Genomic DNA, 21304 nt, shown 5'->3' on the forward strand with positions numbered 1-21304 from the left:
GTAATGTACACTAAATTGCGATCATTTTGGTATATAACACATTATAAGACGATAAAAGCAACACAGAGAAAAATATTATCACAAAAGTAATGCATAATTCGTAAAGCGCGGACGTAAACAGATATTTTTTCAAAAATTCACCATAAATCTAAATATTGTCCTAGAGACTTCCAATTTCTTTCAAAATGAAGACAAATGATTGAATATTACTATACTGTAAGAATATTAGCTTACAAATGCAGTTTTCGACCATATCTTACGAGTTAAAGTTGACCGAATGTCGAATTTTTTTTATATATATATATATGCAATTATTTCGGAAATAAGAAAAGCTACAACTTTCAAATATTTTTCGTTTTATTCTACATGAAATTGCGCACATTTTCATATATAAAACTCTATGAAATGCCTAATATGAAACGAAGCAAATATTCCGAGAATGGGACTTACGCATTTTGGAGATTTGTGGCGGAGAATCCGCGCGCGGAGGGAAGGAAAGTTTTTTTTAAAATTCACCATAAATTTAAATGTTGTGCTAGAGACTTTGAATTTGTTTCACAATGAAGATAAATGACTGAATATTACTAGACTGTAAGAGTTTTTATCTTACAATTACGTTTTTCGACCATTTCGGTAGAGTCAAATTTGACGAACGTGGTTTTTTTTTTTTCTTTTTTTTTTTTTATTTATCGTGATTTATATGCAAATATTTCAAAAATGAGAAAAGCTACAACCTTGCAACTATGTTTAGTTGTATTCATACATGAAATTGCGCACATTTTCATACATGAAACTTTATGTAACGGCTAATTTAAAATGGGTGCAAAACATTACCACAATCGCACGTATGATTTTTTCGGAAGAGTTACCGCGCGGACGTAAAGAAAATGTTATTTTTTTCATAAATTCACCATAAATCGAAATATTGTGCTAGAGACTTCCAATTTGTTGCAAAATGAAGGTAAATGCTTGAATATTACTAGAATATAAGCGTTTTAGCTTACAATTGCGTTTTTCGACCCTTTCGGTAGAGTCAAAATTGACCGAAGGTTGAAAATTTGTAACTTATCATTTTTTATATGAAAATATTTCAAAATTGATAAAAGCTACAACCATGGTTTGTTTTTAGTTGTATTGTGCATGAAATTGCGCACATTTTCATATATAAAACTTTATGTAACGGCTAATTTAAAATGGTGCAAACATTACCACAATTGCACGTATGATTTTTTTCGGAAGAGTTACCGCGCGGACATAAGGAAAAAGTTTTTCTTAAATTCACCATAAATCAAAATATTGTGCTAGAGACTTCCAATTAGTTGCAAAATTAAGTTAAATGATTGAATATTACTAAAATAGAGTTTTTAGCTTACAATTGCGTTTTTCGACCATTTCGGTAGAGTCAAAGTTGACCAAAGGTTGAAATTTTGGCACTTATCGTTATTTATATGGAAATATCTCAAAACTGATAAAAGCTACAATCATGAGTATTTTTTTGTTGTATTTTACATAAAATGCACACATTTTCATATATAAAACAATCCTGTAACGGCTAATTTAAAATGGTAAAGAAATTATGTCAAAGTGACGAAATAATTTCCGAGATGTGTCACAGATACTTTTTAGTGCGGCAAGAAAGAAATTCGCGCTTGCGCGCCTGCGTAACGATTGTAAACAAAACAACACCTTGATCTGTGAACTTCTAGCATCCCCCAAGGCGCGTGATTCAAGAGTTTCGGCTGGTAGGCCTAAAAGTATTTTTCCGCAAATTTTTAAAAAACTTTTGTATGTCGACGTTAAATACGTCCAGTCGGCACCCAAGAGACAAAAAATGTCAACGTAAAATACGTCCAGTCGGCGTTTAAGGGTTAAAAAGAGGACAGTCTTTAGTGCCTTTTTGACCAAAGCGGTCTCCCACTCTCAGAGGGCAGCGCTACTGTACTCTCCATTGTCAGACTTTTTGTTCCCTTCTCAGTTAGTGAAGGACATTTCTCGTTCATTAACTGAGAAGGCGACTCAAGACCTTCTTACTCAGTCAGCAAGGAAGAAGAAACCTGCTACTGTGACGGAAAAGAAAGTAAAAAAAAAGTCCGAGTACATCAGTTCAGCCCTTTCGAGGTGGCCCCGATCTCCAGAGCTCCCGCAAGAAGGAAGGCTCCTGAGAAGAGAGGTAGGTCTGCCTTTCGTCCCTTTAAAAAGGGAAAGTGATGCTTCTCTCCTCAAGCACCAGTAGGTGCCAGGCTCCTGGGATTTGTGGAGGCCTGGGCACTTATAAACACAGGACGCTTCATCTATGTCTATTAATAAGGAAGGGATATCGATCCTTTCCTGGACACTCCTCCCCTAACATCAACACCCGCGGGAACTAACAGCAATACAAGGATCCTGTGCTGAGAGATACTCTTCGATCGATGTGGATCAGATGACAAGAGAGCAATAGAACTAGTACTGGATCAAAACTCCCGGGGAGGGGTTTTACAATCGCCTTTTTCTGGTTGCGAAAAGCCTCGGGAGGCTGGAGACCAGTACTAGACGTCAGCTCTCTGAACAAATTTGTTTCGGAAGGAGAAGTTCTCGATGGAGACTTCTGCCTCAGTTCTTGCGTCATTGTGACAAGGAGATTGGATGGTGTCTCTGGATTCTCCAGGACGCCTATTTTCACGTCCCGATCCACCCTTCATCGAAGAAGTACCTCAGTTTCATGACTGGGGGAAGGATCTTTCAGTTCAGAGCCTTGTGTTTCGGCCTTTCCACAGCTCCTCAGGTCTTCACAAGCCTGATGAAGAATGTGGCGAGGTTTCTTCACCTCAAAAGGAGTAAATATCTCTCTGTATCTGGACGACTGGCTGAGGACCTTACGTTGACTTTAAACCTGATCAGATCGTTGGGATTACTCGTGAACCTCGAGAAGTCGCAGCTGACCCCCAGACAGAACTTAGTCTATCTGGGGATTCAGATGGATTCTCGGGGTTTTCGAGTATTTCCTTCGCAAGAGAGAATCGCAAAAGGTTTGCAGAAAGTCTCTTTCTTCTTAGGGAAGGAACAGACGTCGGCGAGGGAATGGCTGAGCCTTCTAGGGACCCTTTCCTCGCTCGAACAGTTCTTCCCGCTAGGAAGACTTCATTTACGTCCGCTTCAATTCTTCCTCAAGAGGGGTCTTGGAGTTGGAAGACCGGACATCTTTCAGAACGCCTTTCCCATTCCAGTGGAGATAAGACTGCACTTGGAATGGTGGTTGCCCCCTCTGAAAGAGAACAAAGGAATCTCTCTAAAAATCCAGAACCCAGACCTAGTGTTGTAACTCTGACGCGTCGGAGAAAGGTTGGGAGCAACATTAGGCTCGAGGAGGTGTGTCAGGCACCTGGGAAAAACAGCACAGGTGTCTTGGCACATAAACTGCAAAGAGCTCTTTGCCGTACACCTGGCTTTGAAGAGTCTAGAACCTCTTGTTTCGAACAAAGTAGTTCAAGTAAATGTGGACAACACCACAGCACTTGCCTACATTCGAAAACAAGGAGGACTCACCTCCTCGTTCCTTTACGAACTTACAAAAAGATCTTTTACTTTGGACGTCTCAGAGGAACATCTCTTCTTACAAGGTTCGTTCAGGGGAGAAAGGAATGTGAGGGCGGACACGCTCAGCAGGAGGAACCAGGTCCTTCACACAGAGTGGACCCTACACGAAGAGGTGTGTCAAGATCTCTGGGGGGGGGGGCTCTGTGACTCCTCATGTGGATCTCTTCGCCACGTTCATCTCCAAAAGGCTGGCAGTCTTTTGCTCGGTCGTGGAAGACCCCAGAGCTCTGATGGTAGACGCCTTCCTGCTGGACTGGTCTCACGTAGATGTCTACGCTTTTCCTCCATTCAAAATCTGGGGCTAGTGCTGAAAAGTTTGTGGCTTCAAAGGGGACGAGGCTGGACTTGATAGCCCCCTTTTGGCTGGCTCAAGACTGGTTCACGAGGTGGTGGAGTGGGATCGTAGACTTTCCCAGATCCCTACCAAGAAGGATGGATCTTCTCAAACAGCCACACTTCCAGAGGTATCATCAAAACCTCCCCGCTCTCGCTCTGACTGCCTTTCGACTATCGAAAGACTCGTCAGAGCGAGAGGGTTTTCTCGCAAAGTTGCAAGCGCGATCGCGAGAGCCCGCAGAACCTCCACTAGACAAGTATATCAGTCCAAGTGGGAGGTTTTTAGAAGGTGGTGTAGAACTAAGAAGTTGTCCTCCTCCACTACCTCTGTAGCGGAAATTGCGGATTTCCTTCTATTCCTGAGAGAAGAATCTCATCTAGCTGTATCCACAATAAAGGGATACAGAAGTATGCTTTCAGCAGTCTTCAGGAATAGAGGATTGGATCTGGCAGATAACAAGGATCTCCACGATCTCATAAGGTCCTTTGAGACTTCAAAGTCTAAGGAACCGGTCCCTCCTAACTGGAACCTAGACGTGGTTCTCAAGTTCCTATCATCCGAAAGGTTCGAACCTCCTCATCTGGCATCGTTTAGAGACATCACCAGGAAATGCCTATTCCTATTATCTTTAGCTACGGCAAAGAGAATTAGTGAATTACATGCTCTGCAGGATAAAGTAGGATTCAAGGGAGACTCAAGCTATTGCTCGTTTAAGACCCTGTTTTTAGCTAAAAACGAGAATCCCACGAATCCCTGGCCTAAGTCATTCGAAGTCAAAGGCTTATCGAGTCTCGTAGGCAGAGAAGCAGAGAGGTCTCTATGTCCTGTAAGAGCTCTGAAATTCTACCTTCAGAGAAAGCACCAGATGGGAGGCTCTAGGCAAGGTCTTTGGTGTGCGGTAAAAGACCCCACAAGACTGATGTCCAAGAATGCTCTTGCATTCTTTGTGAGAAACGTCATTGCAGACGCGTCATAGATCTGTCCTGACGAGAGTTCCGACTGTTAAGAGTGAAAGCTCATGAAGTGAGAGCAGTAGCGACGTCTCTCACGTTTCATAAGAATATGTCGCTTAAAAACATCATAGATACGACATTGTTTTGAGATGCAATTCAGTATTTGCATCTCATTACTTGAAAGACGTTCGTGTGACATATGAGAAATGTTTTTCTCTGGGTCCTTTCGTATCGGCGGATACGATCCTGGGTATGGGAGCCGACACCAATCCTTAAGTACGTATATACTTACCTTCTTTTTAGATATGTTCTGGAGTCTCTTCTAACAAAAGAACTTGGTGCTGCACGGGCGGGGGCCGTCTCTGTTGTTCAGTAAGAAACTCTTGTCATATCTAATTAGATGAGTATAAAATTTTTTTTTTTTTTTTTGAAAAATTATGTGTGTGCGTATTGTGCTTTTTGAGTTATGGTTGTTGTGAAGAGTTCGGGGATAACTCGGAACAATCTTTATTTCTAACGTGGTTAGGATCAGGTGGTCGGGATTGGTTGTGTGCTCCTTCATAAGGTGTATTGTCATATAAGTGGATCAGCACCCATTGACAAAGTCCTTTCAGGCTCTGCCGAGTAAGCGGTGGATAAGACCCCTTCGGCAGACCCACAAGAACTCTTGGCCATAGATTCATATATCTCGCTAAAGTTTCTTGAGGTGATGCAGAACTACTGGCAAACACCCCACGAAGTCTACCACCTATCAGGTAGGAACCAAGGTTTTATTTATACCTACAACATATGTTGTTTACCTGTCTATTCCATAAGTACTGTCTTACTCCACCAAAGGGTGCCAATCAGCTATGTATATATCTGAGGTAAGTGATTGTATGAAAATGATATTATGTTACAATAAAGTTTCATTACATACTTACCTGGCAGATATATACAATTAAAGGCCCACCCAGCCTCCCCGCAGGAGACAGGTGGAAGAGAGAGAAAATATGATAGAAAAACGGGAATGGTTCCTAGTCCTGCCACCAGGGCAGGCCGGTAGATCACCTGACCTACCTGTAGCGAGTGGCGCGAAATTTGAATTTCTGTCGGGGACGACGGAGTCTTAGCTATGTATATATCTGCCAGGTAAGTATGTATGAAACTTTATTGTAACATAACAATATCATTTTTCGACTTTGTCGTTTCAGAGACAGTGCAAGCATGTTTTTTGGCAATATTTCTGTAATGAACACTCGTATCAGAACGAGATTTTTGCCCCGTATAGGTGTATTATGTTCCAGTGCCGTAATTTTTAAATAAGGCTAATCATGAATCACTAATCGTAAAAAAGAATAACGACACTTACCCTTGTACCAAGAGACAAAAACTCCATTATCCAGAAATGGATTACGTACACAGCAGTAAAAGCTCCACCATACCCTAGATGGCAATGATGAGTCTTTTTGCCGTCATCTGCTCGTACTTCAGAAATATCAAATTTTTTAGGTTAATTTGTTGCAAAAGGGGATAATAGACATGAATAAATAAACATTATTTAAAAAGTAAAGTTAAACTAAATAATGAGTAAAGTAAACTATTAAGGCAATAAAGCTTTGCACCTCATCTGCTGCTCGTAACTGTGTTTGTGGAGTGAGTGCTTTGGAACCAGGAACAGCAACGTGGTTCAAGTGCAATTTGGAGTGAATTAAGACCAAAATGTGTATAATTACAATTATTGTGCTGATTACAACTGCAATCTTGAGTAAGATCAATAAACGTTACATATATATGCTAACATTGTTCAAATGAGTGCTGGGAAGGCTGGGAAAGATGGTGGATTGTCTGTGGTTAGAACGGCCAGCCACACGATTGCTACATATTGGATTCAAAACGCCTTGAAAACATATTTTATGAAGAGCTCACATGCTTATAGTTCTTATGGGGCTTTCATTTATCACATTATGTTGAGGAAACTTCAATCATTTGAATGGTATGCTTAAAGTTGCAATTGTGGATTCTTGTTTCACCAATTAAACTATTGCCGTGAATAAGGCCTGGCCAGCGATGACGATGGATCGTCTGTGGTTTGTTTACCTGTAGCAATCAGAGGTTAGGTTAAGAAATGCTTACTAGCTAGATCTATGGTAGCCCTGACCCCTTATTCTGTTAACCCCCTCCGCCTTTTTCCCCCATAGGTCTAGTTTGGCTAGTCTGTGTAAACATTTTTGATGACCCCAGGGTTGGAAACCATGGTTTTTAGGGTTGGAGTTCTAGACCTATCCTAGTTCAAACGTATCAATACCATCCTGGCTTAGCCTAAGTGTTGGAGTTCTTAGCTAGCTAGTTCGAACCTATCTTTATCAGACCTGCTCTTCAATATCCCAGAGCATGTTCGTTTACTTTATAACTTCTGCAAAAGGAAGATTTTCCCATTCTTACAGGAGTTTGGAATTGGTTATGTTTCATTGGGTACGATTCCCTAACTTAGCCTATCATTATATATCCAAGTAAACCAGACTGGGTACTGTCTCAATATCCTACTAGTTGTTCCTGCGGTAGATCCATATTACTATTCTGCGGCGGCCTAGACTATGGCAGTTGCGGTTTTTCTATGCAGTTTTACCTCCTGAACAAGAATTTTAAGTAATATTTATTCGGATGGCTGTAATTAACCTCCAGGTGCTCGTACTAAACACGGCGAAATACATTTGACGCCCCAATTCCTGGTGGCTTTTGTATTCGCGAGGACAAACGATGCGGAATGGTTATATGGAATACCATTCCTGCCCCCTGCAGGAGTTAAGATCAGTCTTTAGCGTTGCGGTATGTTGCTTAGGAACGTCACCATGGTGGTTCCTTAGTCAAAAAAGGGGGTTTGGGTTTGTTTGGGATGCCAGATGCCACAAATTCCTTGCATTAAAATTTTTTTTTTTATTGTTTTTTAACTGGTTTCCAGCTGGAGCAGAAGATTTATCCTAATGTTAAGACCTCAGATTTGTTAGCTATGAAAAATACAAATTAATTAAAAATTTGTCATATTTGAATTTTAGCCTATTTAAGTATTGGTTTGAAAAAGCAGCTGATAGCCAATGGGAATGACCGTACTGTACTTTTTATACCTAAGGGCAGTATTTGATAGTACAGTAATGAGCTATTGGTAAGTGACTTTTAATTAACAGGCACTGAAGATGTTATACTGGAATAGTTTGAGTAGTACCATATATCTAAGAAAAAACAGCTTTCATAAAGGATCATGGATACATCAAAATATACATAATTATATAACCAGGATACAGCATCCTAACTGACATGGAGGGATAAAGTGATTGCTATGAAGCAGTCAAGTGAAATTTGACAGTCAGATAAATCTTTATCTTTTTACAGAGGCAGGGAAAGGGGATGTCCTTTGCCCAGTAGGAGCAATTCTCTGCTCTGAGCATATGCTTATCTGCAGACATGCCTGTTTGTTTCAGGTTTCTTCATTGTTCTGAACAGAAGAAAATACCAAGAATACTATATCATTCTGGTTGAGGGAAGGATCTGTAGGACATACAAGTTAGGTCCTTGGCAGCAGTGCCTTTCTCATAAAGGTTAGTTTGCATGAATTTTGAGTTTTATGTCTGGATTAGATTCCGATTTGGAGCTCTGTCCACCAATTGGAACAGAATTAATACTAGAAGAGTTATGTTTTGTCAAAGGGGAGGAGGCAAGTTTTATTTGCAGAAGTTTTGGAGATTATTTAGGTCCAGTGCCACATGCACCTCAGGAAAGTGATAAAATCAGTTTCACTATAATTTTGAAGAGGTTGTTAACCTAATTTAAGGTTTTCAAAGAAATGTGAGAGGGAAGTCCCATTTATGTCCTTTACTATATAAAGAATTAATTTCTTATCTAATTGTAATGTTTAACAATGCACAGTGCTTGGTTGAAATTGTACTGGGTATCATTAAAAATGCATTACAGTAATTTTAATTGCAATATTTGTCATGCATTTCCACATCTAGTAATTTATATTCCAGGTAACCTTGTGATTTTTTTATCATTAGAAGCTGAAAAGTATGATTGTCTTTCATGCCAATACTTTTTATTGAAGCTGAAAAGTATGATTGTCTTTCATGCCAATACTTTTTATTGCAGATGGACAGTGTGCACATGCAAGAGGATGGTAAGGAAGATAGTAATGTCAACATGAAAGGAGATGAAAAAATTACACAAGAGGATGGTAAAGTTTTGCATGAGGAAGAAAGGAAAATTGGATCAGAAAAAGAAGTCTGTGAAACCTAGTGCTAATTCAAGCAGAATCAGAAATTGGCATCACCGAATATCTTGGGAAGCACCCAGGCTTCTTTGGAATCATAAAGCAGAGGTAGGATGTATTCGTGATGCTTAAGCATTACCCACAGAGATTTAAACTTTAAAAAATAAGGATTTGTTGATGTTTGCCTCTGTTATAAAGGGAATATGCAAATGTAAAAAAATTGAAATATTTAGTGTAGCTAGTAGATTTGCAAAAGCAGAATATCAAAGTTTTTCTGAACTTAACTGGTAGTGAAACAGTTGGAAAAAATATACAGTTTACTTAATTATTATTCTGTTCTCTCTCTTCTCTCTCTCTCTCTCTCCCTCTCTCTTCCTCTCTCTCTCTCTCTCTCTCTCTCTCTCTCTCCTCTCTCTCTCTCTCTCTCACCCATCATATCATAATTGGTGTGGGCAGGAATGTAGGCCAAGTTTAAACAGTAATTATTTTGAGTAAAATACCTCTGGATGTCATAACTAATTTTCCTGTAAAGAAAGCAAGACATAAGCTGATATAAGTACATTTATGCACGATTCCTTGTGATATATAGTTATGTGTGTCATTTGATAAACCTTATTATAGTGATAAGTGCAAGTGGACTTTTTAAATTGCCTATTCAGGATCATCACTTAAAAAAATTTGTACAAAACCTCATTAAAATTAAGTGGTCTGTAAAGGGGCCAGTCAAATGTCTGGCTTACTATATAGGAACAAGATTGACATCTAGATCTGTAGAAAAGACTTTTGTAAAAGATATGGATGAATTTTTTTTATTACTAAATTATGAGCTTGAGTTCTTATTAATTTATAATGAGAATCTGAATAGTTAAAAGTTTGTATCCTCCCTTGTCCTTATTAGAAATACATTGGGTTGTCTTTGAAATAAAAATTTATATTTTGCAGATATTCCGACTTTATTGTAAATGAAGTGTCAAACTCTGGAGAGATAGTTCACCTTACTGAACAGGTAATATTTTCCCCCCTTCCCCCCAGAAGTATCTGCAGGAGGTGAGTTCTTGATTTTTTTTGTGTTTAAGTTGTAAAACATTGCAGCATAATAAACCATTTAGGTACCTATGTAACTGTGTTATGTGGCACTTACAGAACAAATAACAGGTAAAGATGTAATCTTAGCATAAATCCAGATTTATTTGGCTATCTATTTCCAGACTTACCTGACGAACTTCCACCTGAATTGTCACCATATGTGATTCAGCAGCTGGATGAATTAGTTGGGGTTCCTCATCCTGCTCGCATCCCATTGACACAGCCTCCTAAGAAATCAGAGCTCGGTAATGATGTTACAGATACAGATCCCCCAAAAGAACAAGATAAAGCTACTGTCAAGAAAGGTTAATAACTAAGATAACTAAGTTTTCATGATATTTTAGAAATTAGTGTTTTTATTTTTAAGTTGATATAAATGTTGAAGGAATTTTTATGTTATGTGATTGTGTTATAGTAATCATGATATACTGTGCATTTTTTTATTATAGAGATTTAAAAAAAAAATGGATGTACATCATGATACAAGATTCCTAGATTGTTAGTTTGTAGTTAGTGAAAGACTTCATTCATCCTTTTTAGTTTTCTGTAAAAGAAAACTATTGTGCGGCTTTGTCTGTCTGTCTGCCCTTAGATCTTATAAACTACTGAGACTAGAGGGCTGCAAACTGGAATGTTGATCTTCCACCCTCCAGTTATCAAACGTACCAAAGTGCAACACTTTAGCCTCAGAAGTTTTTATTCTATTTAAGGTTAAAGTTAGCATAATTGTACTTCTGGCAGCCCTAATCTACCAGCAACCTGACCGTGGTTGAGTTTCATGGGCCGCAGCTAAGAGTTGTATGGGGCCGTTGCTTAGGCCACCCACCAGACAGAATGCTCAATTGCACCGAAGTTTATTCAGCGCCATTTTAAGTTGTTATTATCAACGCTTTTTTTATCAGGTTTCCTAATATGGGCTGAAACGTGACGTGTGTTGTCTCTTCTCAGTCTTATTCATTTTCTTCCTGAATTCAAATCTGGTTTTGGTCCTCGTGTAAACTCCATTTCAAGAATTTTGGAAAAGTGTTAATCATCCCTTCTCTTGACATGTGAGAGGAAACAAAGATCAGAGAAGGAATGATGATTAACCATTCAGCATTTTTTATATGATTTAAGACAGAAGTGAGACAAACCTGATTGAAATTATTAACTAAAGCTAGTAATTGGCAAAGTATTAAGAAAAAGGTCAAAGTCACTTATGACTGGTGGATCTTAAGATTAAACTTTTTATGATCACATAGAGAGCCAGTGTTTGCTGTCCAAATAGCATGGGTTTGTTTAATTGTATAGAACCCACATTTACTGTCTCGTCACCAGACCTGTTCTCATGTGAGTGCTTTATTCCAGTATATCTTCAGTCATTTTTTCTTCTTCCCTTTCCTTTTTCTTTTAGGATTGTTATCAGATTTGAGGCAATAAACAAAAAACTAAGCAAAAGTAATTGGTTTGTAATGAAGAAGTTAATTTAGTTTTGATAAAGACAAAATTTGTAGTTACTGTACAAAGAAATGTACATAAGCCTTGAAAGTGAAGATACTACTTATTTTATTTCTTATTACAGGTCTAAATGAAGTTTTGATTAATGTAAATGGCGTTTCCAAAGAGGGACGTACTAACATTCATCGTGCTGTCAAAGCCAAATATGCATCAGTAGTGAGTTGCTACAAGGAGAGTGATGATGGCAATAAATATATTGTTATTCAGAAAAAGAAAGGTGAGTAATTTTTTGTCATTGTTACACTTTCAAATGGTGAATACCATGAACTCTGTTATTCATTATTTTATATATTGCTGGCCATTTTGATGTTGTGACAATGATTAATCAGAAGATACCCTGTAAGAAGAGTATGTAATAGTAGACCATATATATATACATGTTATTCAAGATAATGAACCTGTTATTGTTATGTTTATTCAAGATTATTAACCTGTCGTTGTTATTCAACTTAATTGTTTGAAAGTAATTATTACCATGTAATTATACTAACAAGGGGTTATACACTGATTTTGAGTGGCTGGAGAAAAAAGTGGGACTGTTACATGTGAAACAAAGAGTCTGGGGTCTGAGATGGGAAACAAAAAACAAAAAAGAAAGGATGCTCATCATTTCCCTCACCATTATATGACTAGTCACTCCCTTAAAATACCTGTGCTTGATGGCTTCAAAGTTCAATGATAGTCAAAAGCATGAGTTCCTGATGAAAGTTGAACTTTTTCGTCAACATCCTAAGATCCAGAACCTATAAATGTCTTTCTATATACCCCCAATACCAGATGTACTTCCTGTATCCACTATAGCATTAGGGCTTATTCATTTTAATCATGTGGGTGGTTGTTGCATATCTTGACTAAGAGTCAATTGATTGTTTAACTTTTTTTTTTTGGTAAATATGGGAACAAAGAAGCATCCACAACTGTGTGAAGCTAAAATGTCAATGTAGCCTGTTATTTGGATCTTGGGATGTTGACAAAAAAGTTCAATTTTCTTCAGCAACTCATGCTTTTGGCTATCATTGAACTTTGCAGCCATCTTGTTGTTTTGCAAATAAGCAAGGGTATCTTAAGAGTTTTCTAGGAAAATAGTGTCAGAGTTCTGTTAACGGAAGGACAGATGTTTTGATGAACAACTTGCCATTAATCTCTGGCACTGGCATTTGATAACTGAATAAAGGTATGAGACCAACCTTTGAGTAAAGGATACTGGGCCATTCTTGGTAATAATATGCATAGCGAAAGAAGTCTGATGACTTAATGAGGAACAATCCTCTATCTGATATAATCGTGGTGCCGATCCAGTAAAGCCAAAACTGCTGGGCACACCCATAGTTAGGGATTTCTGGTAAAATGTGTGTTGAAATTCAAGTCAACATAATGGTATTTTAGTATAAGCTTAAAATAAATGTCTTCAACATTTGTCAGTTGGTCATATAAAATTGCTTTCATTATAATATACAGTATTACTAGAGTTCAAAATCCCATACCCCATTCTTATCTGTTTGACTGGCAACTACTTTGTGTTTACATAAGAAAATATGTGAATTATTAAATCATGCTTTTAAATAAGGATTCTTTTTTAACAAAATACAGTTATGTAAATCACACACATACTGTACTTGACGCTTTAATAGTTTGCTCATTTCTTATTAGGTGTGTACCATTATGTGAATAAAGCAGATATGTTATGATTGGCTTCACTTTGGTGCAGCTGCTTTGGTGGCAGTATACCCAAGAGAAGTTCATGGCCTAAATCAACGTTATGTATAACTACATTTGTAATGTATAAGGAGAATATTGACACCTTGGATGCTATAAATCATCTAGCTAGGAGAACTGGGTATGTTTTTATTTAGCCATGAGTTTTAAAAACTTTTTGACCTTGTTTTATGAGAGGTAAATGTTGTATAGTTTTTAAGTGGTAAATGTTGTCAAGAGTCATGTGCAAAAATTGAAATTGAAATTTAGTCCCCTCTTTCAGAGTGAAACCAAATATGTTTGCCTATGCAGGAACTAAGGATCGTAGGAAAGGACAAGTCAGCTTGTGTCTGTTCCAAGGGTAAGTTTATTAGGTCAATCAGCAAATTGAGAAGTTGACTGTGAATGATGTGAAATGAAATAAAAGGAAATTGATATTATTTATAATTTAAGACTTTTTTTTATCAGGTTGCTCCAGAAAGACTTTGCCAGGCTGCCTTCCACCGATCTATTCATTTAGGTAACTTCAGGTTCAGGCCACAACCCTCAAAAGTTAGGACAGTTAAAAGGAAAACAGATTTCAAGATTTGTGCTCAGGTAATTACATCCAGTGTTTTTTTTGTATATTTTTCTTGGTCTTGATGTGGTTAGGTTTAGTGTTATGTTTTTTCAGTGTTTTCATCTTAACATTTTGCCTGGGTATTGATACTTATTTGAAAAATTAGATATTTTTAACTTGCTTTGCATTGGATGGTAACAATGGATCATGGCCCTCGCACTACTCTTGAGATAAGGGTTATGAAAAATAATTTATCCTTTTCTCATGGCGTACTTCAGTGTGGTTCAGTGTAAGCCTTAATAAAGGATGGTTGCAGCTTCCCTTGGGCTCCTAGGTGCACCAACTTTGTAGCCTTTTGCTTTACCTCTATTTCCACTAAGATTTTTCAGTCTTTCTGTCCAGTACCTTTAATTGTTACTTGCACAACCGAGGGTTTTCTCCCAGTTTCAACTTTAGATCCGTTGTACTTCATTTTCCTAACATTCTGAATTGCTATCTTGCTATCCAACCACTTTTGTACAAGTAACTTACCCAGCAGATATATACTTAGCTATAGACTCCCGGTCGTCCGACAGAATTTCAAAACTCGCGGCACACGCGACAGGTAGGTCAGGTGATCCACCATTCCCGCCGCTGGGTGGCGGGGTCTGGAACTATTCCCGTTTTCTAAGCCATAATTTCTCTGTCGGTTGAACGGACAACACCTATTGTTCGTTCCTCCATCTTGGATTTCAACTCGTTTGCCGAGAATTTGGATTGGTTTTTTGGTGACGTATTCTGTTTTTCTCTGGCTTGGCATACGCTTATTGTGGACTGTTTTTCGACTTTGGTTTTGACTACTCTTTCACGATGTCTGACGCTAAGGCTTCACCTATGTTTAGAGTTTGCAGTAGGGAAGATTGTAAGGTTAGGCTGCCTAAATCGCATTAGATCCTCATAGTATTTGCGCTAAATGCAGGGAGAATGAATGTTCTTTTATTAACACCTGTGTGGAATGCGATAACCTTACGGAGCTTGAATGGAAGGAATTATCATCATATGTTAGGAAGCTTGAGAGAGATAGAGTGAGAAAGGCTTCAGCTAGGTCATCTAGTAGATCTTTGCTCCTTAGAACAAGAAATTAACTCTCCTTCTAACATTTTCCCTTAGCCTCAGCTGCTTCTCCCTGTTCTGAATCCAAAGATTCTTCGTCAGAGAGGGAAAATGTAAAAGCTTCAATTAAGAAACTTCAAGCTCACCTACGAGCTCTAAACCAAGGTAAGAGTGGTGATAGTGACTTGTGCAGTGTCCCCAGTGCAGTGGAGGGGGCGTCTGACCGGTCCTCATTGCTCCTAGGCCTAGACCGCTTCCAAACTCCCAGGACCAGGGGAGGAGGAATGTCGAAAGCCGCAGGGAGGATGCAGAACATCCCCAACGGTCAGGCGTCCCTTCGGCAGATCCTGTTGTTAAGTCCCAGGCTGCCTCGGATTGCCGCAGAAAAAAGGCGTCCTAAAGGAGTGTTTTTCGGCCTCAGACTCTTCCTCTCCTAAACGAGGATGGAGTTCGGCCTCTCTTTCGCGCCCTTTGAAGAGAGCCTGGAAGGCGCCTAAAGGAGACGCGGCTGACTCCAGCCCAGAGCGTTTTCCCGAGGATTGGCCTTCGGGACCTAAGAAGACTAGACAAGAGGAGCCTTCACTTCAGGATCCTACGAAGAAGTTTTTGGTTAATCTGCAAGAGCAGTTAGCTTCTCTCGTAGGCTCTTTTGCAAAAAAAATAAGGGACTCCTACAAGGAGGAAGGATGTCTCGCTCCCTGTTAAGAGTTCCGCTAAGCGCCCCGCTTCGTATAGGAGAGAACCCTCACGATCTCCAGGGCGTTTATCGCCTTCGTCGAGAGACTCGTCTGATAGGAGTTGATTCTCCTGAGAGAGCCCTTTCGCCCTATAGGCTATCTTCCCCGAAGCGCCCTCTGAGACGCCGCGAATCGAGCAGGTCTCGATCGGTTAGGTGCAAGGAACCGGAAAAAAACCGATTTAGGTATCAGGATCCCTTGGGTCTGCAGGACCAGGAGCCAGACAGGCGCAAAGAGGCAGCAAGGACGCAAGAAAAGGGCGTCAAGAGCCTCTTAGAACACAGGATTCAGGACGTCAGGATTCTGCTAGAAGGCAGGAATCAGGACACTATGAGCCAGGACGCCATGAGTCAGGGCGCCAGGAGTCAGGGCGCAGGAGTCAGGGCTCCAGGAGTTAGGACGCAGAAGGCAGGACGCCAGGAGTACGTTAGGCGTCAAGTGTTAGGGCGCCAAGAGCCTGTTAAGCGTCAGGAATCAGGACGCGGGGATCTTTTCAAGCGACCTGAATCAGGACGCCAGGAACCTGACGAACCTAGACAACAAGAGTCTAGTAGGCGCAAGAGTGTTTCCGACAGGCAGGAGCCTCACTCTTCGTATAGGAGTGCTAATGTTCCCCGCGCTCCCCTTCTCGGGAAAGGAGTTCTTCTCCCGGGAAGAGCCAGATCACTCCAAAACGATCATCCTTCTGTGGATCAGTTGTGGACCAGGGTATCGGAAGACCGAAGAGCCCAGTAGATGTAGCAGTTTTTCTGACTACAAGAGACTTTCTCTTTTGCTGCTAAAGGAGTTCGGAGACTCCCTTCATCCTGCGGACCCTCCTTCACCAGGATCGTTGATGTCCAGCACTAAAGCTCTCAAGTCGTCTTCCTTCGTCAAGATGCGCCCCGCTCTTTGTATGAAAAAGGCTTTAAAAACTTTCAGAGTGGTTGACTTCCAGAAGGGAAGCGGGCAAGACAGTTTTTTTTCCTGCCCTCCTTCCAAGTTAACAGGCAAACCCAGGAAGGTGGTACGAGACCAAAGAACCTATGGGGGTTAGGGGTAGGTCTGCCTTCTTCCGCAGATGCGGGTTTTGCTTCCTTAGTGGACTCTGCTAGGAGAAGTCGTTGCTGTCTGCTAAGGCGACTTGGGGCATGTGTGAACTAGACCACCTTCTAAAGGGCCTCTTTAAAACCCTAGAAGTCTTTAACTTTATGGACTGGGCTTTGGGAGCGTTAGCGAAGAGAGCTCAGGACACTGACTTTGTTTCCATGGAGGAACTGTCGAGCGTCCTGGCTTGCCTGGACAGAGCGGTCATGGACGGTTCTGTGGAAGTTGCCTCTCTTTTTGGAACGGGAGTACTAAAGAAGAGATCTGTCTTTAGCTCTTTCTTAGCAAGAGCAGTTTCACCCTTGCAAAGGACATCTCTTCTTTTTGCACCGTTATCCCCCGCCCACTTTTCCCCACAAGAGACTGTTAGAGAGGTTTCTAAATCTCTTACGGAGAAGGCAACTCAGGATGATCTCACGCACTCAGCCAAGAAAGTTTAGGCCGGCAGTGCCTATAGAGAAAAAAGAGAGACCCTCTTTTGTTCAGCCCTTTTCGAGGTGCCTCCTCTTCTAGAGCCCCTCTTAGAGGTCGCAGACCAGAGAGAAGGAGTAGACCATCTAGAAGATCCTTCGGGAAATCTAGATGAGCAGGAAGTCCTCCAGACGAAAGTAGGCGCCAGGCTACTCCACTTTGCCAAAGTCTGGGCGCAGAAGGGAGCGGACTCCTGGTCCCTCTCTATCCTGAAAAAAGGATACTTGATCCCCTTCAGGGAAAACCTCCTCCCTTGACGACAACTCCAAGGGAGTTGACCGCAAGATACTCGGATCCGGTCCGAAAGCTTGCTATGTTGCAAGCAGTGGAACAGATGATTTCCAAGGAAGCGGTAGAACTGGTTCAAGATCTCCAGTCTCCAGGATTCTACAATCGGCTATTCCTGGTACCGAAAGCATCGGGGGGATGGAGACCGGTTCTAGACGTCAGTGCCCTGAATTTCTTTGTATTGAAGAAGAAATTTTCAATGGAGACGTCTTCCTCTGTTCTATCTGCTCTTCGTCCAGGGGACTGGATGGTGTCCCTGGACCTTCAGGATGCGTATTTCCCATGTGCCAAATTCATCCGGCAGCAAAGGAAGTATTCTGAGGTTCCATGTTCCAAGGGAAAGTGTTCCAGTTCCGAGCGATGTGCTTCGGACTTTCGACTGCCCCTCAAGTCTTACTGGACATCATGAAGAATGTAGCTTATTGGCTACATCTGGAAGGGATCAGGATCTCGTTATATCTGGACGATTGGCTAATAAGAGCCCAATCGGAGAAAAAATGTCTGGAGGACCTATTAGTTACACTAAGTTGACAAAGTCCTTAGGACTTTTAGTAAATCACGAGAAATCCATGCTGACTCCCCAGCAAGAGTATTGTCTATCTGGGGATTCAGATGGATTCTCGGGATTTTCTAGCGTATCCTTCGCGGAGGAAAGGAGAGAACGCTGCTTAGAAAAGGTGTCAGTCTTCTTAAGGAAAGAACATTGTTCCGCGAGGAATGGATGAGCTTACTGGGGGACCCTCTCCTCGATGGAACAGTTCGTTTCCTTAGGAAGACTTCACCTACGACCCCTTCAATTTTATCTGAAGGAGAAGTGGGATTGGAGTCCAACAATCTAGGAGATACATTTCAATCTCGAAAGGGATCAAGGAGAATATCCGTTGGTGGTTAGATCCACAGAAACTAAGCAAGGGAATCTCCCTTCGCTTACAGAACCCTCGCCCTAGCGTTGTTTGCAGACGCCTCAGATTCAGGGTGGGGAGCGACCCTAGGTTCGCAAGAAGTGTCAGGCACTTGGGAAGGAGAACAAGTGTCCTGGAACATAAAACAAGAAAGAGCTAACAGCCATTTCATCTAGCTTTGGTTCATTTCGAGGAACAGGGTCTCAGGTCTGGGGGATTCAGATTCACTCGGACAACACAACAGCCCTCGCTTATATAAAGAAACAAGGAGGGACGCATTCCTTTTCCCTGTACGAATCAGCAAAGGATCTGCTGATTTTGGGCACAGGAAAGGAAGATCTCTCTCCTCACAAGATTTGTGCAGGGAGAGAAAAATGTCCGGGCAGATCTGTTAAGCAGAAAAGAACAAGTCCTACCCACGGAATGGACTCTCAATCCTCAGATTTGCCAACAACTTTGGCATCTGTGGGGAAGGCCCAATATAGACCTGTTCGCGACCAACAAGAATCACAGATTAGAAACCTATTCTCTCCGATCTCGGATCTCAAAGCAGTAGCAGTAGACAGCTTTCTGCTAGATTGGGACGGGCTTGGACGCATACGCCTTCCCTCCTTTCAAGATAGTAGGAGAAGTATTGAGGAAGTTCGCTTGCTCGGAAGGAACAAGAATGACCCTCATCGCTCCCTTCTGGCCGGCTCTCGATTGGTTCACAGAGGTGCTGGAGTGGTTAAGTTGGATTTTTCCAAGATCGCTTCCACTAAGGAACGATCTTCTCAAACAAACCCCACTTCGACAGGTTTCACAAAAACCTCCCCGCTCTAAGTCTGACCGCCTTCAGACTGTCGAAGGACTTGTCAGAGCAAGGGGCTTTTTTTTTCACGAGAAGTGGCGAAGGCTATTGCAAGAGCCAGAAGAGTCTCCATTCTAAAGTATATCAGTCGAAGTGGGAGTTGTTTAGAAGAGGTGTAAGGGAAAGAAAATATCCTCCTCCAGTACCTCTGTAACTGAAATCGCAGATTTCTCCTATATTTGAGAAAAGACTGTAACCTGGCAGTTTCAACAGTGAAGGGTTACAGAAGTATGCTGGCCTCAGTTTTTCGACATAGAGGAATAGATCTGACGAATAATAAGATCTCATGACCTTATAAGGTCTTTTGAGACCACGAAAGAACATGTAATCAAGAAGCCTAGCTGGAACTTGGATGTGGTCCTCAATAGTTCCTAATGTCGGAAAAATTTGTACCGTCCTCACGCAGCTTCGTTTAGAGACTTAACGAGAAAGTCATTATTCCTTTTTGCAGTTAGCAACAGCCAAGAGAATTAGCGCGGTTGCAAGCTTTGGAAGGTTAAATGGGGTTTAAGAAGGATGCAGCGATTTGCTCCTTTAAACCATTTTTCCTAGCGAAAAATGAAATCCCTCAAAGCCTTGGCCAAGAAGCTTTGAGATAAAAGGACTATCTTCATTAACAGGGAGAGAACTAGAAAGGACTTTGTGTCCAGTCAGGGCACTCAAGTTTCTACCTGGAGAAGAAGAAGTTGCTGAAAGGTACAGAAGAAAGTCTTTGGTGCTCTGTAAGAGATCCGAAAAGAGCGATTTCTAAGAACGCCCTTACATACTCATAAAAGATGTAATAAGGGAAGCTCACCTTAAGTGCGAAGAAGAGCATCTCAAGGTTCTCAGAGTGAGAGCTCAGAATGAAGTGAGAGCCATAGCTACGTCTATGGCATTTCACAAAACATGGTCGCTGCAGGCTCTTATAGAGTCGACATTTTGGAGATGTAATTCGGTGTTCGCCTCGAATTACCTAAGAGACGTTAAAATTTCGTACGAAAAGTGCTTTGCTCTGGGAGCGTATGTTTCGGCGAATTCAGTGCTGGGAGAAGGGGCTGAGGCTAATCCTTCCTATTTAGTTTAAGGCTTTATTTACTGTTTATTGGTGGTTGTTTTTATTGGTTAATTGTCAGAGGGGAATAGGGACCCTCTTACAATTCATAGATTGTAACAATACTAACATGGTCAGGTGATCGGGATTGGCTTCAGTGCTCTTTGTGATTTTTTAATAACCTTAACTCTGTCATGTAAGAGGGCGAGTCTCCATTGATATGACAAAAGGTCAAGGCTCTACCATGTAAGTGGGTCAGCCCCCATTGGTACGATCCAGTATAGGCTCTGTCGCGTAAGCGGGCTAGCCCCCATTGACACGATCCAAAGAGTTATTCAACCATAGGTTCATTCCTCGTTGAAACTCTTGAGGCAAGCAGACTCATCGACAGTAGTCATGAAGTCTTCAGCCCAATAAGGTAGGAACTATGGATTATGTTATCCAAGAACATAGGTTGTTTTTTCCCTGTTTTTTAATGTATTTAGTTTAAGTATTATCTTGTTTTTAGCTGTCTCTTGCCCGCCACCAAGGGTGCCAATCAGCTAAGTATATATCTGCTGGGTAAGTTACTTGTACAAAAATGATATTGTTAAGATACAATAAAGTTTTGTACATACTTACCTGGCAGATATATACGATTAATGGCCCAACCCAGCCTCCCCTCAGGAGACAGGTGGAAGAGAAATTATGGCTTAGAAAACGGGAATAGTTCCAGACCCCGCCGCCCAGCGGCGGGAATGGTGGATCACCTGACCTACCTGTCGCGTGTGCCGCGAGTTTTGAAATTCTGTCGGGACGACCGAGTCTATAGCTAAGTATATATCTGCAGGTAAGTATGTACAAAAACTTTATTGTATCTTAACAATATCATTTCTCTATTCACTGTCTTGAGCACTTAA

At 41.0% G+C, this 21304-nt stretch overlaps 2 long non-coding RNA genes and 1 pseudogene across 2 annotated transcripts; all 3 read left to right on the top strand.

Annotated features, from left to right (window-relative positions):
• Positions 1 to 10134: 10134 nt before the first annotated feature.
• On the top strand, positions 10135 to 11906 carry LOC135206152 (uncharacterized). Its single transcript, XR_010312688.1, has 3 exons — positions 10135 to 10156; positions 10318 to 10500; positions 11757 to 11906. It is a non-coding gene; the product is annotated as an uncharacterized LOC135206152 (long non-coding RNA).
• A 1553-nt stretch (positions 11907 to 13459) lies between these two features.
• LOC135206153 (uncharacterized) lies at positions 13460 to 13932 on the top strand. The gene is made up of 3 exons (XR_010312689.1): positions 13460 to 13529; positions 13671 to 13748; positions 13856 to 13932. It is a non-coding gene; the product is annotated as an uncharacterized LOC135206153 (long non-coding RNA).
• A 214-nt stretch (positions 13933 to 14146) lies between these two features.
• The window catches only part of LOC135206025 (pseudouridylate synthase 7 homolog), a 31044-nt pseudogene continuing 23886 nt past the window's right edge, over positions 14147 to 21304 (top strand).

The sequence above is a fragment of the Macrobrachium nipponense genome, chromosome 29, assembly GCF_015104395.2.
Source record: "Macrobrachium nipponense isolate FS-2020 chromosome 29, ASM1510439v2, whole genome shotgun sequence".
NCBI classification, from domain to species: domain Eukaryota; kingdom Metazoa; phylum Arthropoda; class Malacostraca; order Decapoda; family Palaemonidae; genus Macrobrachium; species Macrobrachium nipponense.